The sequence below is a fragment of the Prionailurus bengalensis genome, chromosome A2, assembly GCF_016509475.1.
Source record: "Prionailurus bengalensis isolate Pbe53 chromosome A2, Fcat_Pben_1.1_paternal_pri, whole genome shotgun sequence".
In the NCBI taxonomy this organism is placed as follows: domain Eukaryota; kingdom Metazoa; phylum Chordata; class Mammalia; order Carnivora; family Felidae; genus Prionailurus; species Prionailurus bengalensis.
This window is the reverse complement of record NC_057348.1, coordinates 79,056,504-79,068,780: the sequence shown is the minus strand read 5'-3', so window position 1 is coordinate 79,068,780 and position 12,277 is coordinate 79,056,504. Positions and strand designations below refer to the sequence as shown.

The following is a 12,277-nucleotide window of genomic DNA, read 5'->3' as shown; positions in this document are numbered from 1 at the left end:
CTTGCTCAACACCATATTCTCCCAGCCCCATCTATGAACTGAAGGTAATTTCAATCCTACTATTCTTTTTCCCACTGGAGAAAAAAGAAGGAACCATAAAAGTAAAAGACCACACAAATTCTTGCTTCTAGATGAGCAGCCATCACATTTTTAAGCAACATTTTTAAGAGCTTCTCAACAGAGGCCTTCAGACTGCCCTGAAGTGTTGCATCAGAACTACCTGGGAGACTGCTTAAAATGCCAGAGGGGCGGGGCACCTGGGCTACTCAGTCAGTTAAGCGGCTAAGGGTTTGCCTTTGGCTCAGGTCATGATCTCAGGGCTCGTGGGTTCAAGCCCCGCATGGGGCTCTGTGTTGACAGCATGGAGACCGCTTGGGATTCTCTCTCCTCTCTCTGCCCCTACCCTGCTTATGCTTGCTCGCTCTCATTCTCTCTCTCTCTCAGAATAGGCAAATAAACTTAAAAATAATTTTAAAAAATGATAATAAAATGCCAAACGGGCACCTGAGTGGCTCAGTCACTTAAGCATCCAACTCTTGATTTTGGCTCAGGTCATGATCTCAGGGTTCATGAGTTCGGGCCCTGCCTCAGGCTCCGTGCTGACCATGCAGAGTCTGCTTAGATTGTCTCTCTCTCCCTCTCTGCCCATCCCAAGCTTGTTCCCTCTCTCTCTGTCTCTCAAAATAAATAAATTAAAACTATAGAATAAAATAAAAATAAAATGCTGAAGACAACCCTCTTCCCAGATCTTCAGATTCTGACTCTGAGAATTTTCAAGTTAACCCAGGAACTCTTATGTGGTAAAATTTGAGAACTACTGACCTCCAGACACTTTGATTAATTTCAGTGAATTATTGTGGTTCCGAAACTGAAGGGTCCAACAATTCTATTGCATACATGGAAACCTGTAAATACTTGCTTCGTAAGACTAGTTTGTGTGTTTTGCAATTCCCAGAGGGTAAGAGCAAATTTCTTTCAACATTCACTCTTTGTCTAAGCATGTGTTGAGGAGGTACTATGACATGGGCACTGCACTAGGTTCTAGAAATTCCCTGACCCTCACAGCTTCTCTATGAGCAGTAACACTCTGCATGTTTGGTATGTTTAGGAAGACTCCAGGCTGCAAGAGAGGGATGAGAAGTGAATCCTAAGATTAGGCAAAAAGATGGCGCCTGGGTGACTCAGTTGGTTACGTGTCTGACTTTGGCTCAGGTCATGATCTCACAGTTCATGAGTTCATGACCAGCTCTCTGCTGTCAGTACAGAGCCCACTTCGGGCCCTCTGTCCCCCTCTCTTTCTGTTCCTCCCCTACTCTCGCTCTCTCGCGCTCTCTCTCTCTCTCTCTCTCTCTCTCAAAAATAAACATTAAAAAAAGATTAAGGGGCGCCTGGGTGGCGCAGTCGGTTAAGCGTCCGACTTCAGCCAGGTCACGATCTCGCAGTCCGTGAGTTCGAGCCCCACGTCAGGCTCTGGGCTGATGGCTCAGAGCCTGGAGCCTGTTTCCGATTCTGTGTCTCCCTCTCTCTCTGCCCCTCCCCCTTTCATGCTCTGTCTCTCTCTGTCCCAAAAATAAATAAACGTTGAAAAAAAAATTTAAAAAAAAAAAAAAAAAAAGATTAAGCCTAAATGTAGTGTTGACAGCAGAGTGATTCCCAGCTCCCTTACATTACTGTGATTTTGCTGTGTGCCAGGGGCTTTGCCTATATTGTTTCATTTCATCCTCACAGTGATCTGTGAAGCAGGTATGAATATATTGTCCCCGTTTTACAGACGACAATACGATAGCTCAGAGGCTATTCAACTAGAAAGCAGCGGAACAGGGATTCCCTGCCAGCAGTCTGCTTCTAGAACGCAGCCTCTTATTTAATACTGTTCCAGCCCTCGGAGTAGTTTTCCTTTCCCTAAGAAGGCGGAAACCAGGAGGTGATACTATCAGATGTGAATATTTTATACTACCACGTGGCCACCTAATTTCAAATCCACTGGTGATTCCTTCTATATTAAATCCCTGAAGCGTGTGTGTATGCCAGGCTCTGGGGATATAAGACAAATAGATGTGTGCTTCAAGAGACGCCCGATTACCAGGTCATTCAGTGGGATAGAAAGTCTAGAATTACAACTGAGAACCCCCAACTTCCTTGAGCAATCTTAAGGCCACTTAGCTGCCTGGCCTGCCTTTCTAAAATTCTCCTAGGAAAAGGAGCCCCACCTCCCACTGCATTATTGTGATGTCAGAATAACTCTGCCAGTTTGGCTGGTCTTACTCCAGCGAAACCACTCCTGGGGGGCAGTAAATTTGGAACCGAATCCTCTTTGTCATGCCATCTGGAGAATTAGCATGTTTTAACACCTTTCAACATGTTAAACTCAGTCTTTTTCTTCTTTCTGAATGCTGGTAAAAATTTCCTGGGCTCCCAAGACTGGCCCCTTCTGTGTAATCCCCAATAATAAAGAGCAAAGCTGTGCACTAGAACAGCAGAGTGGTTTCTAGCTGAAGGTTCTGCAGGAGAGAAATAGGGCATGTGGTTTGCAGTCATTACCATGTAGCGGCTTCTGTGGCAGTTAAAGTCATGTTGAAATAAGTTGGTAAATTCTAGCTGTGTCCCAGGCTACTTCCTGCTGTGAAGGCCGAATACAATCCAGAATATCTTACTGTCAGTCTGAAACTGCCTAAAAATATCTTGAAGACCCCATAGACTTGCCCTGAAAGCTAACATTGCAGACATCTTTCACCCTAACCAATCAATCTGGAAGAATGTTCCTCAGCCCTACATTACGGACATTACAGGGGCTCCACTCCTGCAGGAGACTTGCTTAGGGGCTCCGTTACGGGCTCAGATCTTACAGCAAACACAACTCACAGGCCTCCCAGCCCCTCACAATTTAGTCCTCAAAAGCAAAGCTATCTCCAGAGACCCCCTCCCAAATATAAATATGGACAGAGAATGTGTCTTGCTTTGCCCTGCTCAGATTTTGTCAGCACCCCAAACTGCTTCCCCTCACTTCAAGAACCTTCGATCCAGGATTCTCCATTCCTAGGTAGCTGAGCATTGCTGGAGAAAGACTCCACACCTGGTGATGCATCTTCTGCACGTCCATACGACTCACTTCTGCTGAGCATTCCTGGCCAGATGCTGCCTCCTTCATTCATTTCTAGCTCGCCCTTCATGCCTCCCTCCCACACGTGGTTCCAAACCTCCTCCTCTTTGCTCAACTCTGCGACACACTTCCACCCTCTGTGGACCCCACCGGCCCCTCCACAGAGATGAAGCTCATCCAATGTCAACTTCAAATTCTTTCTTGTCCACCCCAAATCTTTTCTTTATCGTCACCCTATTTTTATTCAATCATCTCTGTCTCTTTCCTTTTTATGTCCCAGAGACTACTTTCCATCCTCCTACTCAGCCCAGGGAACCACTATTCTGCTTTCTGTCTCTGTGATTTTTTTTAATCATTTAATTTTATTTCGTTGTGTTTTTCATCATGATAAGTATACTCTTTAATCCTCATCCCCCATTTCTTCCATCCCCTCTCCACCACCTCCTCTTTGGTAACCAACAGTTCTCTATAGTTAAGAATCTGCTTCTTGGTTTGTCTCTCTCTTTTTTTTTTTTCCTTTGCTCATTTGTTTTGATTGTTAAATTCCACATATGTGTGGGATCATATGGTATTTGTCTTTCTCTGACTTATTTCACTCAGCATTATACTCTCTAGTGCTATCCATGTTGTTGCAAATAGAAAGATTTCATTCTTTTTTATAGCTAACATTCCAGTCTGTGGGGGTGTACGCACTCACACACACATACATCTTCTTTATCCATTCATCTTTCAATGAACATTTGGGTTGCCTCCATAGTTTGCCTATTGTAAATAATACTGCAGTAAACATAGGGTTGCATGTATCCCTTTAAATTGGTGTTTTTATTTTTGGAGGAGAGGGGGTAAACATCCAAACTGTGATTCCTGGATCATAGGTAGTCCTATTTTTAACATTCTGAGGAAACTCCATACTGTTTTCCACAGTGGCTGCACCAATTTGCATTCCCACCAACAGCATATGAGGCTTCCTTTTTCTCCATGTCCTATCAATACTTGTTGTTTCTTGTGTTTTTTATTTTAGCCATTCTGACAGGTGTGAGGTGATATCTCATGGTAGTTTCAATTTGCATTTCCGTGATGATGAGTGATCTTTTCGTGTGTGTGTTGGCCACCTGTATGTCTTCTTTGGAGAAATACCTGTTCATGTCTTCCTTTTAATTGGGTTGTTTGTTTTTTGAGTATTGTATCAGTTGTATCAGTTCTTTATGTATTTCAACGTTTTTGGTTTTTTTTTTTTTTTTTTTGGGACAGAGAGAGACAGAGCATGAACGGGGGAGGGGCAGAGAGAGAGGGAGACACAGAATCGGAAACAGGCTCCAGGCTCCGAGCCATCAGCCCAGAGCCTGACGCGGGGCTCGAACTCACGGACCGCGAGATCGTGACCTGGCTGAAGTCGGACGCTTAACCGACTGCGCCACCCAGGCGCCCCTATGTATTTCAAATACTAACCCTTTACTGGATATGCCATTTGCAAATATCCCCTCCCATTCCATAGGTTGCCTTTTAGTTTTGTTATTTCCCTTGCTGTGCAAAAATGCTTTGTTTTAATGTAGTCCCAATAGTTTATTTTTGCTTTTATTTCCCTTGCCTCAGGAGACATATCCAGAAAAATGTTATTATTGCCAATATCAGAGAGATTACTGCCTGTGCTCTCTTCAAGGATTTCTATGGTTTCAGGTCTCATATTTAGATCATTGATCCATTTTGAGTTTATTTTTGTATATGGTGAAAGAAAGTGGTCCAGTTTCATTCTTCGGCATGTCCAGTTGTCCCAACACCATTTGTTGAATAGACTATCTTTTCCCCATTGTATATTCATTACTCCTTTGTCAAAGATTAATTGACCATATAATTGTGGGTTTATTTCTAGGTTTTCTGTTCTATTCCATTTATCTAAGAGTTTTTTTTCATGCCAGTACCATACTGTTTTAATTACTATTGCTTTGTAATATAGCTTGAAATCTGGAATTGTGATACCTCCAGTTTTGTTGTTCTTTTTCAAGATTGCTTTGGCTATTCTGGGTCTTTTGTGATTCCATACAAATTTTAGGATTGTTTGTTCTAGTTCTATGAAAATGCTATTGGTATTTTGATAGAGATTGCATTAAATCTGTAGATTGCTTTGGGGAGTATGGACATTTTCACAATATTCTTTCAATCCATAACATGGAATGTCCCTTTCTTTGTGTCACCTTGAATTTCTTTCATCAGTGTCTTACAGTTTTCAGAGTATAGGTCTTACCTTGTTGGTTAAGTTTATTCCTAGATATCTTATTATTTTTGGTACAATTATAAATGGGATTATGTTTTTAATTTCACTTTCTGCTACTTCATTATTAGTGTACAGGGATGCAATAGGTTTCTGTGCATTGATTTTTTTATCCTGAAACTTTACTAAATTTATCAGTTCTAGTAAACTTTTGGTGGAGTCTATGGTTTTCTATATATCGTATCATGTTATCTGCAAATAGAGTTTAACTTCCTCCTTACCAATTTGAATGCCTTTTATTTCTTTATTTTGTCTGGTTGCTGTGGGTAGAACTTCCAGTACTATGTGGAATAAAAGTGGTAAGAGTGGACATCCTTGTTCTCTTCCTGACCATAGGGGAAAAGCTCTTAGTTTTTCCGCATTAAGTATAATGTTTGCTGTGTGGTTTTCTTTTCTTTTTTTTTTTTTTTAGTGTTATTTTATGTATTAGGGGGTGGGGGGTGGGAACATAAGCAGGGAAGGGGAAAGCACAGAGAGGAAGAGAGAATCCCAAGCAGGCTCCACGCTGTCAGCACAGAGCCTGATGCAGGGCTCAATCCCACGAACCATGAGATCATGACCTGAGCCAAAATCAAATGTTGGACACTTAACTGACTGAGCCACCCAGGTGCCCCTGCTGTGTGGTTTTCATATAAGGTCTTTATTATGTTGAGATATGTTCCCTCTAGACCTATTTTGCAGAGGGTTTTTATCATGAAAGGATATTGTACTTTATGAAATGCTTTTTCTGCGTCTATCGAAATGATCATATCAGTTTTTATCCTTTCTCTTATTGATATGACATATCATGTTGATTGTTCTATGACTGTTAGCCCACCCTTACATCCGAGGAATAAATCCCACTTAATAGTGGTGAGTGATTTTTTAATATATTATTGGAATCAGTTTGTTCATCTTTTTTTGAGGACTTTTACATCTATATTCAAATGAATATATGAAAGATATTGGCCTGTAGTTCTCTTTTTTGTGGTGTCTTTATCTGGTTTTGGTATCAAGGTGATACTGGCCTCATAGAATGAATTTGGAAGTTTTCCTTTCTCTTGTATTTTTTGGAATTGTTTAAGAAGAATGAGTATTAACTTTTCTTTGAGTGTTTGGTAGAATTCAACTGTGAAGCCGTCTAGTCCTGGACTTTTTTTGTGGGGGGAACTTTTTGATTTGTCATTCGATTTCATTGTTGGTGATTGGTCTGCTCAAATTGGTAGGTTATATGTTTCTAGGAATTTATCCATTTCTTCTAAGTTGTCCAATTTGTTGGTATATAGTTTTCATAATATTCTGTTAAAATTGCTTGTATTTCTTGGGTGTTTGTTGTTATTTCTCCTTTTTTATTAGTAATTTGGCTTGTGTCCTCTCTCTCTTTTTAAATGAGTCTTTCTACAGTTTATCAATTTTGCTGATCTTTTCAAAGAACCAGTTTCATTGATCTGTTCTGTTGTTTGTTTTTTAGTTTCTTTACCATTTATTTCCACTCTAATCTTTATTATTTCCTTTCTTTTCCTGGATTTGGACTTATATTCTTTTTTCTAGCTCCTTTAGGTGTAAGGTTAGGTTGTTTGAGTTTTTTCTTGCTTCTTGAGGTAGAACTGTGTGGCTCTGTCTCTATGATTTTGACTGTGTCTCATATAAGTGGGATGGAGTCTCAAATAAGTGGATACAGTATTTATCTTCTTGTGACTGGTTTATTTCTCTTAGCATAGCAACTTTAAGGTCCATCCATGTTTTTTTTTAATGTTTGTTTATTTTTGAGAGAGAGAGACAGAGTGTGAGCAGGGGAGGGGCAGAGAGAAAGGAAGACACAGAATCAAAGCAGGGTCCAGGCTCTGAGCTGTCAGCACAGAGCCCAACATGGGGCTCGAACCCACGAACTGTGAGATCATGACCTGAGCCGAAGTCGGACGCTCAACCGACAAGCCACCCAGGCACCCTGAGGTCCATCCATGTTGTAGTGTGTGTCAGGATTTCCTTTTTTAAAGCTGAATAATATTTTATCATATCTATGCCACATTTTGCTTATCCATTCATCCACTGATAGACACTTGAGTTGCTTCCACATTTTAATTATTGTTCTTCCTGAGTCCTTAATCACCTCTCCTTTTACTACTCTGGAGTTTAGTCTATCAGTTGCTTTCTTTTTCCCCCACAGTGAAACCCTTTCTCTCCGTTGGCATCTTCCCTTCAACTCTAAGTGCGCTCAAGACCATGACTTGCACCTTCTACATCATGATCTTTTACTCTTTCTCTTGCCCTTTCATTACTACCATTTCATTTTTAAAACTAATCTGTTCCTGGCGCTTCTACTTCCACACTACCTATTCACTCTTTCTGACAAAAAAAAGTTATTGCAAATACTTCCTACGTTCAAAAACTTATAAATAATCGTGTGACAGACACCTAGTTACTTACCATTTTGCTTGGAAAAAAGCATTACCAATACACCCCCTTCAGAGTTGGACTAGGATTTAATCTTGCGCCTAATGTTCCACCACCATCCCCCCAAGGCACCCCTCGACACACAAACACACACACACACAACCTGTTTTCTCAAACCTTCTCTGAACCTTACTTGGCCCTTCTCCTTGGAACTACAGCCTTCCTTGCCTACCATGACATCATTCCTAATTGTGAACCATTGGACGTCCTTCCTTGAAAATCAGGAACAAGAGAAGATGCCTCCACCACCACTGCCATTAAAACATTATGTTGAAGGTCCTAGCTAGAGGGATAAGGCAAGAAAATAAATAAGAGATGTAAGAATTGCACAAGAAGTAACAAAATTTCATTACTCACAGAAGGTATGATTTTCTTTACATAAAATTTAAGAAAATCTATTGACAAACTACTAGAACCAATAAAATGGTGCAGCAATATTTCTTGAACATATAATCAATATGCAAAAATTAATAGTGTGCTTGTCTACCAACAACAATCATTCAAAACCTGGGCGCCTGCGTGGCTCAGTCAGTTAAACATACAGCTTAAGCTCAGGTCATGATCTCACAGTTTGTGAGTTCGAGCCCTGCAAGGGGCTCTGTGCTGACAGCTCAAAGCCTGGAGCCTGTTTCAGATTCTGTGTCTCCCTCTCTCTCTGCCCCTCCCTTGCTCTCTTGCTCTCTTGCTCTCTCTCAAAAATGAATATTAAAATTTTCGTTTAAAATCAATCAACATATAGATGTTTTAGGGGTGCCTGGGTGACTCACTCAGTAGATTCAAAGTCTGACTCCTGATTTCAGCTCAGGTCATGATCTCACAGTTTTGTGAGTTTGAGCCCCTCATCAGGCTCTACGCTGACAACAGGGATCCTGCTTGGGATTCTCTTTTTCCCTCTCTTTCTCTCTGCCCTTTTCCTGCTTCCATGTGTGCGCTTTCTCTACTCTTCTCTCTCTCTCTCTCTCTCTCTCTCTCTCTCTCTCTCTCTCTCTCAAAATAAACATTAAAAAAAATTAAAGCTCAAATTTCTGGGGCACCTGGCTGACTCAGTCAGTAGAACATGGGACTCTTGATCTTGGAGTTGTGACTTTAAGCCCCAGGTTGGGCATGGGGCTTACAAAAAGAAAGAGAGAGAGAGAAAGGGAGGGAGGGAGAGAGAAAGAGAGAAAGAGAGAGAGAGAGAGAGAAAGAAAGAAAGAAAAGAAAGAAAGAAGAAAAGAAAGATTAAACTTCTACATAAATAAAAAATGAAGAGGATATTCACAGAAGAGGAAATGTCATAGCCAATAAAGATACTCAAACTAGGTTTTCAGGACTCCTAAGATTTTGCCTAATGCAGGGAGGGTTGATTATTAAATAATCCACTGCTGAATAATGAACTCTGTGTGGTGTGGTTATTCACAGCGTTGCATTTGTTATAGCTGAGTACCAACTAATCATCTGCTGTCTTTGTTTGTCCAAGGCAAATCAAGCATTTTACCACTAATGAAGGAAGCACATAACATCTTGGGGCCTCATTGTATGTGCACAGGCTAAAAGACATCTAGGTTTCCAGGGCTACCCCCCAGAGGCAACACTGGGAGTGGACCTGAAGGGTCTAACCCCCCATCTTCTTTCAGTCTCTTCACAAAATCATCTGGGTTTTACCACTACCCAATCCAAGAGGGAACAATAAGGGCCCACTCTACCTTAAATGGCAGCTAGATGTAATGGGTTAAAAGTATTAGGATGTATATTTTATCTCCTGGAATATAAATTATATAAGAAATTCCAAGATCTCCCAGTGAATGCCTCTCTTTTAATACCTCTCTTTGCTTCTGCTAACAACTAGAAAAATCAAATCAAATATTCAGATAAACTGATGTCTCCTGTCTCCAGATTGGATAGGACACATAAAGTATATACTAAGAATGCAGCCTGAAGTAGACAGGAAAATTTAATCTTCTTTACTTTGATTTTTTTTTTTTTCCTGGAATGTTTCTATTAGTACAATTACCAGAGGCAGTATCATCCTGGACTTCCCCTGACAATCTTATGCTTTCTACTGTCACATGCAATTAGGTGCTATTTATCATTTAAAAAAAAAAAAGTAAAACAAAGAAGATGATAGGATACAGTAAGTGAATTCTCCATCTCAGCATTGATAAAGGTTTTATCTCAATATAACATAAACCAGATATTTGCAAATTTATACTCATTGCATTGGATTGTGTTTTCATGTGGAGGGACGAGAAAGAGGGTGAACAAATATAGTATCAAAAACATTTTACCCACCTAAGAGAACGTGGGACAGACAGAAAGGGCATAAGACAGATCTGAGTTTGATACCTATAGCTTAGAATTTATATGACTTTGGGAGATTTATTTAACCATATCCTTTTCTCCTCTGTAAAATGAGCAGTCATGTCTACCTCAAGGAGGTTGTGTGAGGGTTGAGCCTTAGGGGTTGGGGGACACAACCAGACCCCAGCAGGAAACACACGGCACCTTCCAAGAGGGAAACTTAGGAATGTTTAATGAAGCAACTGTTAGGGAGCCAGAGGGAGCCATTACCTGCGGGAGTGGTGTCCAAAAGCTGGAGAGAAGTGTAACTTGCCCTCTCTCAGCTCCGGCGGTGGGAGGGGACCCCCAGCTTGCAGCCCCAAGCAAGGAAGGCACTCGACCTCTTTCTGCTTCCATCCCTCCCCCACCCCCGCCTCCTGCTGTTTGTTCCTGTGGCTGAAGCCTGAAGGCAAAATAGCCCAGCTGTTGCAGTCTAGACAGAGCTCAGTGGAGGAGGGTGGGGAATGGTGCTGGAGGGGCAAGCAGAGTGTTTCACAGATTTCAGTCTCCTTCCTGGCTCCCACCAGGTGCATTTTGCTCATCAAGCGATGCTGCTTTGTAAATCGGAGATGTTTTAGGCACTCTTAGACCTTTTCAAAAAGGCTCCATTCACAGGGCATTCATTTTTTTTATTTGGTCCCCGTAGCACTTTATTAGGTAAATGGGGCAGGTGGTATTATACTGAAGCTTGAGATTAATGTCTTTTCAAAGACCACAGTAGGTCCAAGGCTATAGCCCAGATTCATGAGATTTGCGGGAAGCTGCAGAGACACAGACGCTGACAGAGGTTGTTTGACCATGAACGCTTTGAGTGAACTACTGGATCCTAAACGTGACCGGCAGTCAGCTACTTCCACTGGGGAGAAAGTCGTACCTCCAGAAAAAGGTGTAAAATAAAGTATAGATGGGCGTGTGTAACATATATGCATTTATCTATCTACATTTGACTTATAAGGAAGGATATACATACAACAAAAGATACATATATTGGGAGGTTTTTTTTTAAGATTTTATTTTTAAGTAATCTCCACACCAAATGTGGGGCTTGAACCCCGAGATCAAGAGTTGCCTGTTCTATTGACTGAGCCAGCCAGGTGCCCCCAGAGCATAACATTTAAAGTATATGTCAGTGAAGATGATTCTGGAAGAGGAGAAGCTGAGGAAATGTCCCAGTATAAAGCTTCCTCAGGGAATCTAAGGGAAGAGGAGAGAGAGTTCCTAACCAAGACCAACCTTCCTGCTTAGCATTTCTGCCAGGCGGGCTTTTGATTGGCACAGAATCTGGAGGTTCTCTCCATCAAGGTCTGCAATGAATGCCAGGGTCCAACAGGACTGATGGAGGGAACTCCTGGGCTTTGAGGAACAGAGCAGGTGGTAGGACTGAGACAGTCTACAGCATTGTAACTTCTCACTCCTGGAGATGGCAGGTTCTGCAGGCAGCAGGTTAGAACTGGCTTGGGCCAGTGACGCCTCAGTGCCTCCCTCCCCCATCTTCCAGCACTTTGTTTTCAACTCTCAAGGGAAAAGGAGACAAACTGACTCGGGGATAAAAAATACTCTCCGTGTTTCACCTCCTTTGAATATAAACTTCAAATACACCTTCCCGGAAATGGCATATGGTACACCTGCTAGCAGAATCAACCTCTCGCTTTTGCTGGGAGTTACAGACCAGGGTTAGTTAGAGTCCTCTATCCCCTGCATTTTAATGCACGCGAAAGGAGATGAGAATGAACTTCAGGGCTGAACCGGAAAGGAATTAATGTAGGAACTGTCACATATTACCACCTCCAAGCACCAAACACTTTAAAACATTACCTCTGGTCATCCTACCTACCCTTTGGGTAGATGGAATGACCTCCATTTTATTTTTCAGATAAGAAAATGAGGTTCTGAGATGATAAGCAGTCATCCAGGGTCACACACAGAGAGAGCTGCATTGCATCCAGCTTTCTCTGACCCGAAACAGGCTCACAATGCCAGTCCACTCCAGGCAGTGGAAGGCTTGATGCGTGGCCTCTGGGATTTGGAGAAGGGCAGGTCTGGGCTCCCTGGCTGCCTGTGAGGTCTTGCCTGGGTCCCCGGCCCTGACTGGGTCCCAGACCCAGTTGCCCCTCGCCCTGCAAAGCTCAAAGCTAGACACACATACGGACCTGCCA

The 12,277-nt window shown here is 42.0% G+C and overlaps 1 protein-coding gene across 3 annotated transcripts in view; it reads left to right on the top strand.

Moving 5' to 3' along the window:
- LHFPL3 (LHFPL tetraspan subfamily member 3) overlaps nt 1-12,277 on the top strand; it is a 572,114-nt gene that overhangs the window by 524,378 nt on the left and 35,459 nt on the right. The window lies entirely within an intron of this gene.